General features: G+C 44.5%; 1 long non-coding RNA gene across 1 annotated transcript; it reads right to left on the bottom strand.

Moving 5' to 3' along the window:
- Nucleotides 1–11,001: 11,001 nt before the first annotated feature.
- LOC118155397 (uncharacterized) lies at nt 11,002–17,827 on the bottom strand. The gene is made up of 3 exons (XR_004745876.3): nt 17,689–17,827; nt 16,761–16,878; nt 11,002–11,138 (listed from the first exon to the last, which is right to left on the bottom strand). It is a non-coding gene; the product is annotated as an uncharacterized LOC118155397 (long non-coding RNA).
- Between the last annotated feature and the right edge of the window lie 122 nt (nt 17,828–17,949).

The following is a 17,949-nucleotide window of genomic DNA, read 5'->3' as shown; positions in this document are numbered from 1 at the left end:
CCTAGGTTTAAGCAATCCTCCTGCCTTGACCTCTTATCTAGGACTACAGGTGTGTGCCACCACGCCAGATAATTGTTTTACTCTTCGCAGAGACAGGGTCTCACTACATTGCCCAGGCTGGTCTTCAACTCCTGGCCTCAAGCAATCTTCCTGTGTTGGCCTCCTAAAGTGTTAGGATTACAAGTGTGATCCACTGCACCAGGCTAAACTTCTCTTAACAGAGTGGTTTTGCCAGAGAAACTCCAATCCTGACAAGTGGAAGGCTGTGACTGATCAATCTCTAAGACAATGTCTTTGCCCCAAACAGTACCCACAGGAAATCCTCAAAACCTTGCTAAGGTGTGGCCACAGAGTTACAATGGGTAGGGGAGACCCTCCACCAAGGTAGAGCAGCCAGATTGGCCCTGCTCTATTGAGGCAGGGAATCCTTGCTATTCTTCATGTAATGCACACCATGGTCCACTGAGTGTTCTCCTTCTCCCCTTTTCCAAATGGGGCTGCTTATTTATAATTATCTTGTTTTCCCTCCACTAATGCACCAAGGTATTTTAAGCTGATTAACTTCAGTATTTATCTATAGCAGTGTCTCCCAAACTTCTTGATCTCAGGACCCTATTATGCTGTTAAAAATTACTGAAGGCCAGGAGCTGTGGTTCATGCCTATAATCCTAGCATTTTGGGAGACCGAGGCGAGTGGATCACTTGAGTTGAGGAGTTTTGAGGCCAGCGTGGCCAACGTGGTGAAATCCCATCTCTACTAAAAATAGAGTGGCAGGTGCCAGTAAGCCCAGGTACTCAGGAGGCTGAGACAGGAAAATTGCTTGAACCCCAGAGGCGGAGGTTACAGTGAGCCGAGATCACACCATTGCACTCCAGCATGGGCAGTAAGAGAGAAACTCCATCTCAAGAAAAAAAAAAATTGAAGACCTAAAAGAGCTTTTGTTCATGTGAGTTATATTATTGATATTTGCCATATTATAAATTAAAATTGGCCAGGCATAGTGACTCACACCTGTAGTCCCAGCACTTTGGGAGGCTGAGGCGGGCAGATCACTTGAGCCTAGGAGTTTGAGACCAGCTTGGGCAACATGATGAAACCCTCTCTCTACAAAAAAATATAAAGATTAGCTGGGCATGGTTGTGCACTCCTATAGTCCCAGCTACTTAGGAGGCTGAGGTGGGAGGATCTCTTGAGTCCAGGAGGTCAAGGCTGCAGTGAGCCGAGATTGCACCACTGCATTCCAGTGTGGGCAACAGAGTGAGATCCTGTCTTAAAAAGAAAAAAATTAAAATTAAGAATTAAAAAAAATATTTATTTGAAAATCAAAAGACTCATTAATGTTAACATAAATAAAACATTGTTAAATTTTTAAAACTACATTTCCAAGCAAAATAATGAGAAAAATGGCATTATTTTAACATTTTGCAAATCTCTTTAATTATGGGTTAATGAAATGCAGCTAAATTTCCGTATCTGTTTCTTCATTTGATCTGTTGAAATATGGTGTTTTGGCTGAAGTGTTTGAAGAAAATTCAGTCTCACACAGATAACTGGAAAAGGTGGGCGTACAAGCAAATGTCCTTTTATTGCACTCCACTTTATTCTTTTATTTACGGACACTGCACTTCTTACAAACTGAAGGTTTGTGGCGACGCTTCATCAAGCATATCTAACGAAGCCACATTTCTAACAGCACATGCTCACTTCATGTCTCTGTGTCACATTTTGGTAATTCTTACAATATTTCAGATTTTTTCATTATTATTCTATCTGTTATGGTGATCTGTGATCACCTTGATGTCACTACTGTGCAGTTATCTGTTGCTTCACAATAGGCATACATTCTGAGAAATGCATCATTAGGCAACTTTGTTGTTGTGCCAACATCATAAGGAATACAAACCTACATGGTAGACATAGCTTTATTGCCTTATTGCTAATATGGAGAAAGGCTGAGTAGACTGGGTAGATCAAATATTCAGCCACGATATTCCCTTAAATGCCTAATCCAGAGAAAGGCCCTAACTCTCTTCAATTCTATGAAGCCTGAGAGAAGAAAAGTTTGAAGCTAGCAGAGGATGGTTCATGGGGTTTAGGGGAAAAAGCTGTCTCCACAACATAAAAATGCAAGTGGAGCAGCAAGTGTTGATATAGAAGCTGCAGCAAGTTATCTGGAAGATCTAGCTAAGATCACTGATGAATGTGGCAACACTAAACGACAGATTTTGGTGTAGACAAAACAGCCTTTTATTGGAAGGAGATGTAATCTAGAACTTTCATAGCTGGAGAGAAATCAATGCCTGGCTTCAGAACTTCAAAGGACAGGCTATCTTATTAGAGGCTAATGCAGCTGGTGATTTTACAATGAAGTTAAGCCTCGTTTACCATCCCAAAAATCCTAGGACCTTTAAGAATTATGCTAAATCTACTCCGCCTGTGCTCTATAAACAGAACGACAAAGCCTGGTGACAGCACATCTGTTTACAGCATTGTCTACCGAGTATTTTAAGTCCACTGTTGAGACCTACTGCTCAGGGGGAAAAAAAAGATTCATTTCAAACTATTACAGCTTATTGACAATGTACTTGGTCACCCGATAGTTCTGATAGAAAGGTGCAAGGAGATTAATGTTGTTTTCATGCCTACTAACACAATATCCATTCTACAGCCCATGGATCAAGGAGTAATTTCAATTTTCAAGTCTTATTATTTAAGAAATATATTTTGGCCGGGCACGGCGGCTCACGCCTATAATCCCAGCACTTTGGGAGGCCGAGGCGGGTGAATCACGAGGTCAAGAGATCAAGACCATCTTGGTCAACAAGGTGAAACCCCATCTCTACTAAAAATACAAAAATTAGCTGGGCATGGCCAGTGCGCACCTGTAGTCCCAGCTACTCGGGAGGCTGAGGCAGGAGAATTGCTTGAACCCAGAAGGCAGAGGTTGCGGTGAGCCGAGATCGTGCCATTGCACTCCAGTCTGGAGTGCAGCGAAACTCCAGAGCTGCTAACAACACTCTAACAACAGCGAAACTCTGTCTCAAAAAAAAGAAATATATTTCAAAAGGCTATAGCTGCCATAGATAGTGATTCTTCTGATGGTCTAGACAAAGTAAATTGAAAACCTTCTGGAAAGGATTCACCATTCTAGATGCCACTAAGAACATTCATGATTCATGGGAGGAGGTCAAAATATCCATATTGGCTGGGCACGGTGGCTCATGCCTGTAATCCTAGTACATTGGGAGGCCGAGGAGGGCAGATCACCTGAGATCGATAGTTCAAGACTAGCCTGATCAACATGGAGAAACCCCATCTCTACTAAAAATACAAAATTAGCAGGGCATGGTGGCACATGCCTATAATCCTAGCTACTTAGGAGGCTGAGGCAGAAGAGAATCACTTGAACCCGGGAGGTGGAGGTTGTGGTGAGCCGAGATCGCACCATTGCACTCCAGACTGGGCAACAAGAGCGAAACTCTGTCTCAAAAAAAAAAAAAAAAATCCATACTAATAGGAGTTTGGAAGAAGTTGATGCCAACTGTCATGGATGACTTTGTGGGTTCAAGACTTCAGAGAAAGGAGTCACTGCAGATGGAGTGGACATAGCAAGACAACTAGAATTCGGGCCTGGGATGTGACTGAATTGCTTCAATCTCATGATTAAAACTTGAATGGATGAGGAGCTGCTTGTCCTTACAGATGAGCAAAGAAAGCGGTTTTTTGAGATGGAATCTACTCCTGTGAAGGTGCTGTGAACATTGCTGAAATGACAACCAAGGACTTAGAATATCACATAAATTTAGTCGACAAAGCAGCAGCAGAGTTTGAGAAAATGGATTCCAATTTTGAAGGAGTACTGTGGGTTAAATGCTCTCAAACAGCACTGCATGCTACAGAGAAACGTTTCATGAAGGGAAAGGCAATCAATGAGGCAAGCGTCATTATTGTCTTATTTTAAGAAATTGCCACAGCCACCCCAATCTTCAGGAACCACCACCCTGATTAGTTAGCAGCCATCAACATCAAGGGAAGACTCTCCACCAGCCAAACGATTACAACTCACTGAAGGCTCAGATGAACGTTAGCATGTTTTTTTGGCAATAAAGTGGGGTGTTTTCAGTTTTTGGTTTTTTTTTTAGAGACAGGGTTTCACCATGCTAGCCAGGATGGTCTCAATCTCCTGACTTCCTGATCCATCTGCCTTGGCCTCCCAAAGTGCTGGGATTACAGGCATGAGCCACTGTGCCTGGCCCAATAAAGTATTTTTAAATTAAGGTACATACATTTTGTTGTTGTTGTTTGTTTTTGTTTTTTTAGTAGAGACGGGGTTTCACCATGTTGACCAGGATGGTCTCAATCTCTTGACCTCGTGATCCACCCACCTTGGCCTCCCAAAGTGCTGGGATTATAGGCGTGAGCCGCCGTGCCTGGCATGCACATTGATTTTGTAGACATATAATGTAATTGCACAATTAACAGGCTACACTAAAGTGTAAACATAACACATACTTTCAATGTGAAATCTGAAACCATATCAATAAACTTTTCTTTTTTTTTTTTGAGAAGGAAAGAAAAAAAAATAAGTAAAGGAGAGGAAGAAAGAGGAAGCGAAAGAGGGAGAGTAAATGGAAATATTGCTTTATTTTGAAAAAAATTGGGTATTATTAATGGCCAATCAATGTTTCATTTAAACTTATGGGTAGGTGTGATGTGGTATTGACAAGAATGTATATTTTGTGTATTTGAAGTGGAGAGCTCTATAAATATTTATTAAGTTTACTTGTTCTGGATCTGAGTTCGAGTCCTTGATATCCTTATTAATTTTCTGTCTCATTGAATCTAAGTCTCGTATCTGGGTGTTAGGATCGTTAGCTCTTGTTGTTGCTTTGATCCTTTTACCACTATATCTTTGTTGCTTTAAAATCTATTTTATCCGATACGAGAATTGCAACTCCTGCTTTTCATTTATTTATTATTTATTTTTGCTCTCCATTTGGTTGGTAAATCTTTCTCCATCCCTTTGTTTTGTGTCTTTGTGTATCCTTGCATGTGAAACAGGTCTGGATGTTACATGCCATTGGGTTTTGGCTGTGTCTTTTGATTGGGGGATTTAGTCAATTTAAATTTAGGGTTACTGCCATTTGATGTTGACTGGCTGTTTTATCCATTCGTTGGTGTAAATTCTTCTTTATGTTGGTGCTCTTTACTTTTTGGTATATTTTTAGAAAGGCTAATACTGGTTGTTTCTTTCTGTGTGTAATGCTTCTTTCAGAAGCTCTTGTAAAGCAGGCCTGAGTTCTTGCTTGTTCATAAAAGATTTTATTTTTCCTTCAGTTGTGAAGCTTAGTTCGGCTGGATATGAAATTCTGGGCTGAAGGTTCTGTTCTTTGAGGATGTTGAATATTTGCCCCCACTCTCTTCTTGCTTGTAGAGTTTCTGCTGAGAGATCTGCTGTAAGTCTGATAGGCTTGCCTTTGAGGGTAACATGACCTTTCTCTCTGGCTGCCCTTAGTATTTTCTCCTTCGTTTCAACCCTGGTGAATCTAACGATTATGTGCCTTGGGGTTGCTCTTCTTGAGGAATATCTTTGTGGTGTTCTCTGTATTACCTGGGGTTGAATGTTGACCTGCTTTGCTAGTTTAGGAAAATTTTCCTGAATAATATCCTGAAGAATATTTTCCAGCTTGGATTCATTCTCTCCGTCGCATTCAGGTACACCTATCAAACGTAAATTTGGTCTTTTCACATAGTCCCACATTTCTTGGAGACTTTGCTCATTCCTTTTTATCCTTTTTTCTCTAATCTTTTCTTCACGTTTTATTTCATTAAGTTGGACTTTGACCTCTGATATCCTTTCTTCTGCTTGAACAATTCGAGTGTTTAAACCTGTGCATACTTCTCGGAGTTCCTGTATTGTATTCTTCAGTTCCATTAATTCACTCATACTCCTCTCTAAGTTGTCTATTCTCAATAGGATTTCATCAAACCTTTTTTCAAAGTTCCTAGTTTCTTTACGTTGGGCTACAACATGTTCTTTTAACTCACCGAAGTTTGTTATTATCCATTCCTTGAAGAGTGATTCTGTCATCAGGATGCGCTCGTTCTCCATCAAGCCTTGTTCCATTGTTGATGTGGAACTGTGATCATCTTTAGAGGGAGAGGCGTTCTGATTTTGAGTGTTCTCAGCTTTTTTACGCTGGTTTCTTCCCGTCATTGTAAATTTATCCTCCTGCCGTCTTTGAATTTACCAACTTTCAGATTAGGTCTCTTGAGTGGGCGTCCAGGTTGTTAGTTCCCAGGGCCAGAGCAGCAGCGTTAAAACTGATGGTGCTTTTCTGCCCAGGATTCTCCTGTCTGGCTTCCTTCTTGTGTCCGTAGTAGGCGACTGTGCCTTCCCAGGGCTCTAAACCTCGGTCAGAAGGGAAACCAGTCCCGTTTACTCTGCGCCGAGTGCTGCTGCGCCGAGGTGCCGTCACAGCCGCTGAGCCAGGCTCTGTTGTCGTGCTGGGGGCCCTTGTGGGTCCTCCGAACCTGTTTACTCTGCTCCGAGAGCTGCCGCGCCGAGGTGCCCGTGGAACCGCTGCGCTGGCCACGAGAGTCGCGCTGGCCACCCGTGTGTTTCCTCCACTGGGGGATCTTCTGCTCCGTGAGCGACCAGAATTTGTCTGAAAGTGTGGCGTCCTCTAGTTCTCCTCGCCTTCCCTGAGAGCTGCAATCCCGGGATGTTAGCGATCGGCCATCTTGGATCGTTCTCCATCAATAAACTTTTCATTGCAATTTTCATTAAAATTAAAATCTGGGCCAGGTGCTGTGGCTCATGCCTATAATCCCAATACTTTGGGAGGCTGAGGTGAGTAGACCATTTGAAGCTCAAGAGTTTGAGACATAGCAAAACCCCTGTCTCTTCTAAAAACACAAAAACTAGCCAGGTGTGGTGGTGTGTGCCTCTGGTCCCAGCTACTAAGGAGGCTGTAGTGGGAGGATCACTTGAGCCTAGAAGGTCGAGGCTGCAGTGAGCTGTAATTATACCACTGCACTCCAGTCTGGGCAACAGAGCAAGACTCTGTTTCAAAAAACAAATTAAAATGTGTTGGTTTATCTTGCACTTTGAATGCATCCATTTTATCCATGCATGATTTTGTAACATCATGCACTGGTCACTTAGAAAATGTAAGTTCACTGAGTCAAGCAAATTTTAGTAGAGATGAGGTTTCACCATGTTGGCCAGGTTGGTTTTGAACTCCTGACCTCAAGTGATCTGCCCACCTCAGCCTCTCAAAGTGCTGGGATTACAGTCATGAGCCACTGCACCCAGCCCAAAAATATTTTTGAAATAATAATACTACAGCAATAAAAAAAATACCAATTTTAGGCCAGGCGTGGTGGCTCACGCCTATAATCCAAGCACTTTGGAGGCCAAGGCGGGCGGATCACCTGAGATCAGGAGTTCAAGACCAGCCTGACCAAGATGGTGAAACCCCATCTTTAAAAAAAAAAATACCAATTTTAATATACAGTATAATAAAAATTTAAATAGCATTATCTTGTAATAAGTATTACAAGTAATCTAGAGATAATTTAAAGTACATGGAAGGATGTGCATAGGTAATATGCAAATACAATACATAACATATAACTATGGCATTTCATATAAAGGACTTGAGCATCCAAAATTTTTGGCATCTGAAGGGTTCCTGGAACCAATCCCCTATGGATGCTGAAGGGCAACTGTATATAGGAATCATTGACACATTGACAGTATAAAAACCAAGGGTATGGATGAGATCGTTAAGAGGGTATAGATGAGAAAAGAAGAGGACTTTGACCAAATTTTCAAGTGTGCCATCACGAAGGGTCAAAGAATGGAGATCTCAAGAAGCCAAAGAATTGTTAGGATATTAGAGTCAGAGGTCTGGAAAGATAGAAGATGGGTTTTTGGGGTAGGGTGCTGAAATGTAAGGCCTTAGAAGTAGTATAGTTATTGATGATAATGAGGTCAAAGACTTGACCTTAGAATGGGCCATTGAGGACTGGACTTAGAGGTCCAGGAGGGAAAAATCAACTTAAAGGGACCAAGAATGAATGGTTACAAAGGCAGGAGGAAAACCTGAAGGGGTGTGGGGTCACAGAACCAAAAGAAGCATGTTTTAAGCAAGAGAGAGTGGTCATCTTGCTTGATCATTGCTGAGAGGTTAAGGTGACAACAGACTAGTGTGCCCACTGGATTTGGCAGCATGAAAGTTGTGGGCATTCTTGGTAAGAGCAGTTTCAGTGGAGTGGTGAGGTGGGGAGCCTAAAGAGAGTGTGTTGAAGAGTCATGAGATTCAAAGAAGTAGGAATGAAGGGGGAAAAATGAGTAGTATCCGGAGGGCAAGTAGAGTCAAGGGAGGTTTGTTGTTTCATGTTGTGTTAAGATGTAAATACATGGCATCTTTATGTGTTGACTGGAATGTTCCATTGTGGGGAGAGAGAGATTGTCTGGTGTTGCAGGACAAAAAGCATGTAATTGCAGAAGCAAAGCCTTGACAAGGTGAGAGTTAGCCTTGGAAAGGAGCAAGAGGACTTCATTTATGGTAAGAGGAAAGAAGGCAGAGAGTGTGGGTTCCTGTCTGATTGTGGTAATACAATTGTAAACAATACTGCTCTGAACACTTACACAAGTTTTTGTATGAATATGTCTCAGTTCTTTTGGGAATATACCTAGGAATGAAACCGCTGGGTCACATAATTCTATGTTTGTTTGTTTTTTCTTTTCTTTTCTTTTTTTTTTTTTTTAGAGACAGGTTTGCTCTTTTGCCTAGGCTGGAGTGCAGTGGTGTGATCATGGCTTATTACAGCCTTGACCTCCTGGGCTCACGAGATTCTCCCACCTCAGCCTCGCAAGTAGCTGGGACCACAGGTGCATATCATCATGTCTGGCTAATTTTTAAATTTTTTTGTAAAGTTGGTGTCTCACTATGTTGCCCAGGCTTATAGTGCTTGCATCATTTTATATCCTCATCAGTAGTACATGAGGGTTCCAATTTCTCCACATCTTCACCAACACTTGTTAGTGTCTGTCTTTCTGGTTATAGCCATGCTAGTGGATATGAAGTGGTACCCTACTGTAGTCTTTATTTGTAGTCCCCTATTGACTAACAATGTTGAGCATTTTTTCCTGTACTTATTAGCCATCTATGTTTCTTGTTTGGAGAAATGTCTGTTAAAATCCTTTGCCTCTTTTTGTTTTGTTTTGACTGTTTCAGCTATCCTGGATCTTCTGTATTTCCATATAAATTTAGGATCAGTTTTCCAATTTATGCAAAAAAAAAAGGCAGTTTGTATTTGTCCTTTTGTTGTTGAATTGTAAGACTTTTTTTAATGTATTTTGGATACTAGACTTTTATCAGATGATGATTTGCAAATAGTTTCAACGGATCATCTTTTCACTGATGATGATCTTTTCACCTAATGGTATCTTTTGAAGCACAGAAGTCTTTAATTTTGAGGATATCATGGTTACCTATTTTTCTTTGGTTGCTTTTGCTTTTAGTGTCATCATGCCTTGTCTAATCCAGGGTCACAAAGACTTATGTCTATGTTTTCTTTCCTTTTTTTTTTTTTTTTTAAACGGAGTTTCGCTGTTGTTGCCCAGACTGGAGTGCAATGGTACGATCTCGGCTCACCACAACCTCTGCCTTCTGGGTTCAAGCAGTTCTCCTGCTTCAGCCTCCCGAGTAGCTGGGACTACAGGCGTGCACCACCATGCCCAGCTAATTTTTGTATTTTTAGTAGAGATGGGGTTTCACCATGTTCACCAGGATGGTCTCAATCTCTTGACCTCGTGATCCACCCACCTCGGCCTCCCAAAGTGCTGGGATTACAGGTGTGAGCCACCGCGCCCGGCCATTTCTTAAGAGTTTTATAGTTCCAACTCTTACATTTAGGTCTTTGATTCAGTTTTAGTTAATTTTTATTTTTTTGAGATGGAGTCTTGCTCTGTTGCCAGGCTGGCGGGCAGTGGTGGGATCTTGGCTCACTGCAACCTCTGTCTCCTGGGTTCAAGTGATTCTCTTGCCTCAGCCTCCCAAATAGCTGGGATTATAGGCATGTTCCACCACAGCCAGCCTTTGAGTTAACTTTTGTACATGGTATGAGTTAGGGGTCCAGCTTCATCCTTTGCATGGGATACCCAATTGTCCCCGCCCATTGTTGAAAGACTATCATTTCTCCCTTGGATCATGTTGGCATCCTTGCCAAAACTCGGTCAACCAAGGCTGGGCATGGTGGCTCCTACCTGTAATCCCACCACTTTGAAAGGTCAGGGAAACAGGATCACTTGAAACCAGGAGTTTGAAACCAGCGTTGGCAACACAATGAGACATTGTCTCTACAAAAAATTGTTTAAATTAGCCGAGCACAGTAGTATACACCTGTAGTCTTAGGTGCTTGGGAGGCTGAGGCAGGAGGATTGCTTGAACCCAGTAATTATAGGCTACAGTGACCTATCATCAAGCTACAGCAATCCAGTCTGGGCAACAGAGCAACCCTGTTTCCAAAAAAAACAGAAAAGAAAAGAAAAAGATCAATTGAAAAATGTGTGCTGGGCGCAGTGGCTCACACCTGTAATCCCAGCACTTTGAGACGCCAAGGTGGGAGGATCACGGGGTCAGGAGTTCAAGACCAGCCTGACCAACATGGTGAAACTCTGTCTCTACTAAAAAAAAAAAAAAAAATTAGCCGGGCGTGGTGGCCATGCCTATAATCCCAGCTACTTAGGAGGCTGAGGCAGGAGAACTGCTTGAACCAGGGAGGCAAAGGTTGCAATGAGCCGAGATTGCGCCATTGCACTCCAGCCTGGTAGACAGAGTGAGACTCCTTTTCGAAAAACAAAGAAAGAAAGAAAGAAAGAAAAATGTGTATTCTTATATCTTGTTTATTTCTGGTTTCTTTATTTTTGGACTCTCAATTCCAGTCCATTGATCCATATGTCCACCCTTATGTCAGTACCACATTGTCTTGATTATTTTAACTTTACTGTAAATTCGAATTGGGAAATGTGAGTTCTCCAACTTTGCTTTTCTTTCTCAGGATTGCTTTGGCTATTCTGGAGCTTCTGTATTTCCATATAAATTTAGGATCAGTTTACCAATTTCTGCAAAAAAAAAAAAGGCAGTTTGGGATAGAGTTTCGCTCTTGTCACCCAGACTGGAGTGCAATGGTGCAATCTTGGCTCACCACAACCTCCGCCTCCTGGGTTCAAGCAATTCTCCTACCTTGGTCTCCCAAGTAGCTGGGATTACAGGTACACACCACCACATCCAGCTAATTTTGTATTTTTTTTTAGTAAAGACAGGGTTTCTCCATATTGGTCAGACTCGTCTCAAACTCCCAACCTCAGGTGATCCGCCTGCCTTGGCCTCCCTAAGTGCTGGGATTAGAGGTGTGAGCCACCTTACATGGCTGTTTGCATTTTTTAAACTATTTTATTTTAGAATCAGGGGTACATGTGCTTGTAGTTACATGGGTATATTGCATAGTGATGGGGATCAGGCTTCTATTGTATCCAGCGTACAAACTATGAACATTGTACTTGGTAGGTAATTTTTCAACTCTCACTCCTCTCTCAACCTCCCTCCAGAGCAGCTTGGATTTTTATAGGGATCATACTGAATCTGTAGATCAATTTGGCAAGAACTGCCATCTTAGTGATATTAAGTATTCCAATCTATGAACTTAGAATGTCTATTTACTTATGTCTTCTTTAATTTCTTTTCAAGAGATAAGATCTTGCTCTGTTGCTCACTGTGAACTCCCGGGCTCAAGCAGTCCTTCCATTTCAGCCTCCCAAGTAGCTAGGACCACAGGTGCCACACACCCAGCTAGTTTGCAGCAGGGGTCGGGGAGGGTAGAGATGGGGTCTCACTATGTTGCCTTCGCTGGACTTGAACTCCTGACTGCAAATGATCCTCCCACCTTGGCCTCCCACAGTGCTGGTATGAGCCAGTGTGCCTGGCCTTTCATTTCTTTCATGTTACTGGTTTTAAGCAGAAGAATATAATGATTTGATTTATACTTTAAGAAGATTATTCAGTAGTGTGGAAAAATTGGTGGACAACAGATGCTATGTGAACAAGGGCAACAGTAGCAGAGACAAAGAGGAAGTCACTCATTACAGAAATATTTATGGACATAATTTGACAGGACTCGGTGATTGACTTTATGTAGAAAGAAAGGGAAGAGTAAAAAATGACTCCCAGCTTTTGACTTGGGTACATCACAATGCCACCAACTGAGATAGGAAAATATAGTTTGGGAGGAAAGATGAAGTGATCAGTTGGTGCCTGCTGAGCTTCAGGTGGTGATAGGACCCCCAGGTGGAAAGGTAATGTAGTTGGATATCTGAGTCCAATGCTAAGAGGAGAATCTAGTCTGGGAATAGTGATTTGAGATTCATCATATAAAAGGAGAACCATGAGTGCACAAGCCAGCCGATGGGAAAAGTAAAGGAAGCAGAAAGAACGCAAGAAAATCTAGTAATTCCAAGGTTGAGCTGAAGATAAAAAGTCCACAAAGAAGACTGAGAAGGAACAACCAGAGAGGCAGGAGGAAGCTCCAGAAAGAGATGCAGAGAGTGGCTATGTAAGGACTGAAATGTGGCCGGGCGCGGTGGCTCATGCCTATAATCCCAGCATTTTGGGAGGCCCAGGCAGGTGGATCACGAGGTCAAGAGATCGAGACCATCCTGGTCAACATGGTGAAACCCCGTCTCAACTAAAAATACAAAAATTAGCTGGGCGTGGTGGTGCGTGCCTGTAATCCCAGCTACTCAGGAGGCTGAGGCAGGAGAATTGCCTGAACCCAGAAGGCGGAGGTTGCAGTGAGCCAAGATCGCGCCATTGCACTCCGGCCTAGGTAACAAGAGCGAAACTCCGTCTCATAAAAAAAAAAGGAATGAAATGCTTCCATTGGAATTAGCCAAATTAGAAGTCACTGGTGACCATGGCAAGGACTCTTCCACTGAAGCTGAAGCCACACTACTGTGAACGGAAGAGGAAGTGAAAGTTGGAAAGGTGGAGACAGCAAAGATAACTCACTCCAGAGGTTCGAGGGCAAAGGGAAAAGAAGTGAAAAGCAGTCACTAGAAACGTAAAGAGGGTCAAGGGGAGGTTGTGGTTTTTAGGACAAAAGAGACTTGCGTGAGTTTATAGCTGATGGGATGAAAGCAGATGAAGGGGGAGGTAAGGGATGGAGAGGAGTCTGTAAACTGGGAGGAGTACGGAGGGAGAGGAATGATATTTTTTTAACCCTGCTTAATTCTATACTAATTTTTATTCTATGAAAGTCTATAAAAATTCTAGACAAATTTAAAAAAATTTGTTTAAATGGGCTGGGTGCAGCAGCTTGCACCTGTAATCTCACCACTTTGGGAGGCTAATGTGGGTGGATCACCTGAGGTCAGGACCAGCCTGGCTAACATGGTGAAACCCCATCTCTACTAAAAATATGAAAATTAGCCAGGCATGGTGGTTGGCACCTGTAATACCAGCTACTCAGGAGGCTGAGGTACAAGAATCACGTGAACTTGTGAGATGGAAGTTGCAGTGAACCAAGTTGGCACCACTGCACTCCAGCCTGGGTAACAGAGTGAGACTCTACCTAAAAACATAAATAAATAAAATAAAATTTTTTTTGTATGGAGTTGAGAGGACTTAGAACAGTGGTTTTCAGACATTAATGTGCATATGAGTTACCTATCTCAAATCTGCTTCCTCTCTCCATCTTAACAGCTACCATTCTGGTCCAAGTCCAAGCCCCCTATAGGCCTTATCTCTCTCTGGGACAACTGAGCTGGCCTTCAGATGCTCAACCTTGTGGTTTAGGCTTGGTGATGAAGAGGCCAGAAGGGGCTAACTGAAAGGAAGAAAACAGAAGGGGCCGGTACGGGGGTCCGAATCCAGGCATGCTCCCAGGGAGGACTTGGTGGTGCCTGGGGTTGGGATTTCAGAGAAGGCTGTTCTAGGCGTGGCTCTGGACAGAATAGTTAGAGTCATAATGAAGGCCACTGAGGACAGCAAGGAAGGGTCCCGGAGGACATTCACACAGATGAGCAGGACATTAGGACAGAAACTCCAGTCCTGGATGAATGAAGGGAGGTGACAGGGCAGATGGAAGATGCAGTGAAGATGAAGGTGATGGGAGGCACAGCAGAGTAGAGCCAGGTAGCAGAAGTCTCAGAGGAGAAAGAAAAAAAATCACATATGCACATAGAAAAACACAAAATAAAACATAAAGCCGGGCACACAGCCTAAAATCCCAGCACTTTGGAGGCTGAGATGGGAGGATTGCTTGAGGCCAAGAGTTCGAGACCAGTCTGGGCAATATAGTAAGATCTTGTCTCTACAAAAAGTTTTACAAAATAGCCAGGCATGGTGGCATGTGCCTGTGGTCCCAGCTACTTGGGAGGCTGAAGTGGGAGGCTTGAGCCTGGGAGGTGGAGGTTGCAATGAGCCAACATTGAGCCACTGAACTCCAGCCTGGGTGAAAAAGAGAGACGCTGTCTCAAAAAAAAGGGGAGGGGGGGCGTGGTGACTCACGCCTTTAATCCCAGCACATTGGGAGGCTGAGACGGGCAGATCACCTGAAGTCAGGAGTTCGAGACCAGCCTGGCTAACATGGTGAAACCCTGGCTCTACTAAAAATACAAAAAATTAGCTGAGCGTGGTAGCATCCATCTGTAGTCCCAGCTACTTGGGAGGCTGACACAGGAGACTCACTTGAACCTGGGAGAGAGGTTGCAGTGAGCCAAGATTACACCTGCACTCTATCCTGGGTGATAGAGCAAGACTCCATCTCGAAGAAAGAAAATGGAAGGTAAGGGAAAAGAGGGGAGGGGAGGTGAGGACAGGGAGGAGGATGGGGGAGGAGGAAGGGAGAGGAGAGGGGGAGGGAAACCTACCTCCCCAGCTGAGCAGCCCCATGGGAGCCCATGCCTGGGGAGACCCAGCTCCCAGCTAAATGCACTGGGCCACACCTGGTTGTTAAATGTTCCAGGAAGGTAACTGCTACTTGTATTTCTCTGGCTAGGTTCCAATGCACTTTCATATCTCGAAAGTCATTTATGGCTCAAAAAATCTGGGAAGGCTGGAAAGAAAATCATCATCCCCATTTGACAGATAGGGAAACTGAGGCCCAGGAAATGGCAGTGAGCTGCCAGGATATCACAGTGAGTTGACGGAGGATAAGGAATTAGAGTTCAGGCCTGGAGTTGTTTCCAGAACCTCAGGCCAGTGTGCACATAGGTGGGGCAGGGGCCAAGGCTTGCCAGGTAGCTGGCACTGATGGACTTTGGCCACATGGTAATAAGGAAAAGAAGTGGCAATAACTTCAGACCACTGAGGTTGACTAATATCTGGGAAATTATGGTCTGGAGAGAAGCAGGTGGAAAGTTTCCCTCCTCAGAGGTCCCACAGGGCAGGCACACTTCTGGGGGCTGTGGCTTTCCCCACCTCTGACACACACACACTCAGAAGTCAGGAGCAGCCTCACAGTCAGACAGGTTCAGATTCAAGTCTCAGCTTTGCCACTGATATATGCTGTGGGGTCTTTAAAAAGTCCTTGGGCTGGGCGCGGTGGCTCACGCCTGTAATTCCAGCACTTTGGGAAGCCAAGATGCGTGGATCATGAGGTCAGGAGTTCAAGACCAGCCTGGCCAAGATGGTGAAACCCCGTCTCTATAAAAATACAAAAATTAGCCGGGCATGATGGCAGGTGCCTGTAATCCCAGCTACTTGGGAGGCTGAGGCAGGAGAATTGCTTGAACCCAGGAGGGAGAGATTGTAGTGAGCTGAGATCGCACCATTGCACTCCAGCCTGGGCCACAGAGCCAGACTGATAGAGAAGCCACATCCATGCACGCACACAAAGTTTGACATCAGCCTTGCAGTGACCACCTGCGCTCTCCGGGGCAACCCCTGGGAGGTGGGCTTTGGCATCACAAGCTGTTGGTGGAATGAGGGCAGGGCAGTGGTGGTGAAGCGGCCCTTCCTTTCTTTCTTTTTTTTTCTCTCTTTGTCACCCAGGCTGGAGTGCAGTGGCATGATCTCAGTTCACTGCAGCCTCCACCTCCCAGGTTCAAGTGATTCTCCTGCCTCAGCCTCCCAAGTAGCTGGGATTACAGGTGCCTGCCACCAAGCCCAGCTAATTTTTGTATTTTTAGTAGAGACGGGGTTTTGCCATGTTGGCCAGGGTGGTCTCCAACTCCTGGCCTCAAGTGATCCACCTCCCAAGATGCTGGAATGACAGGCATGAGACACTGTGCCCACTGGCCCTTCCTTCCTTTTTAACAAAACCAAGGCATAAGTGTTCACTGTAAGACTCCAACTCCAACTATACAGCCACACGTAAAACAAAGAGCAAAATCCTTCTCCTCGCTCCCTGCACCTCTCTTGGTTATTTTGGTGCCATTGTTGCTACTAGGAACAATTTGTCCACATACACCATTAAATGCATGCATATCTCTGTACCCTGGTGGGTAGGACAAAGACCTACAAATGGAATTTCTGGGCCACAGTTACAAGTGTCTGATCATTTACAATATGAATGAGTACTACCCAATTGCCCTACTAAAAGATTATCCAAGGACATCAACATTCTAGTGCCAGCCTGATGTCATCATCAACTGCCCCCATCTTCCCTTCCACCTGGCAAATCTGTCTCCCCACCCAGAATCCCCTGCACATTATCACCCTTCAGACAGCAGATGATAGGGAATCACCTCTGCTTGGGGGTTACCAGATGGGATGCCCCAGGGGGCTTCCTAGGAGAAATGGTTCCACTGCCTCCCATGGTGTTACTGTGTTCTCCAGACTCCAGAGGCTCCATATCTGACCCAACTGCACAACACACACAGCAAAGCAGGAGTCAGTACAGGTTTGCAGAAAGACACACAGTCAGTGGACAGCCCCCAGCTAGGCCCCAGTCAAGAACCCAAAGACATCAGGCCAGCCCCTGCCCTCTGGGCCACTGCCCAGTGGGGTAAGTGGGGCAAGCTGTGAACAGATGTTGCCCGGATCCCACAGTAAGTGCCTCCCATGGGCCCACTCCAAGGACCTGGAGAGCCCAGGGAGGCATCCACGGTGTGGCCACTCTACAAAACTTGGACAGAGAGACCCGGCGGATTCCAGGCTCCTGCCTACTCCACCACTTCCAGCTGGTGGTCTTGGGTGAGTGGTCTCTGAACCCAAAGGTGCAGGAATGATACCTCCCGGCATGAATGCTGAGACTAACAAGGGACCTCACTGGGGTCCATCCTGGTACATTAAAGGGCTCAGTAACCCACAGCCAGTACTAATAAAGCTCCTACTATGCGCTCCTGCTAGTTTGTTAACTTCTGGAGAGTTTCCAAAGCATGTTATTGTTTTTGTTTTGTTGTTTTGAGATGGAGTGGTACAATCTCAGCCCACTGCAACCTTTGCCTCCTAGTTTCAAGCGATTCTCTGGTCTCAGCCTCCCCATTAGCTGGGATTACAGGCGGACGTCACCACATCCAGCTAATGTTTGTATTTTTAGTAGAGACGGAGTTTCACCATATTGACCAAGCAGGTCTCGAACTCCTGACCTCAGGTGATCTGCCTGCCTAGGCCTTCCAAAGTGCTGGGATTACAGGCATAAACCACTGTGCCCGGCGGAAAGCGCTTTCTTACCTCATTTTTGTATCCTATTTTGGCTCACCACGACCTTAGGGGACAGGAATTATTATTCCTGATTTTCCAAAAAGGAAAGTGAGGCCCTCCCAACCAAGAAGGAGACGTAAAGCGCCTTTTTCGGCGTGGAAGACCAGACTCGCGGGCGGTGAAGGTAAGCCCAGAGAGGGAAAACATTGCCTGAGGTCACACAGCAGGCAGGGTCAGACCCCAGACCCCAGCAGCTCTTTCACCGCCCCCGCTGCCTCTCTCCGTCCCAGC

This window comes from Callithrix jacchus, chromosome 7, assembly GCF_049354715.1.
Source record: "Callithrix jacchus isolate 240 chromosome 7, calJac240_pri, whole genome shotgun sequence".
NCBI lineage: Eukaryota > Metazoa > Chordata > Mammalia > Primates > Cebidae > Callithrix > Callithrix jacchus.
The sequence above is the reverse complement of the archived record's forward strand: the minus strand, read 5'-3'. Positions and strand labels throughout refer to the sequence as shown.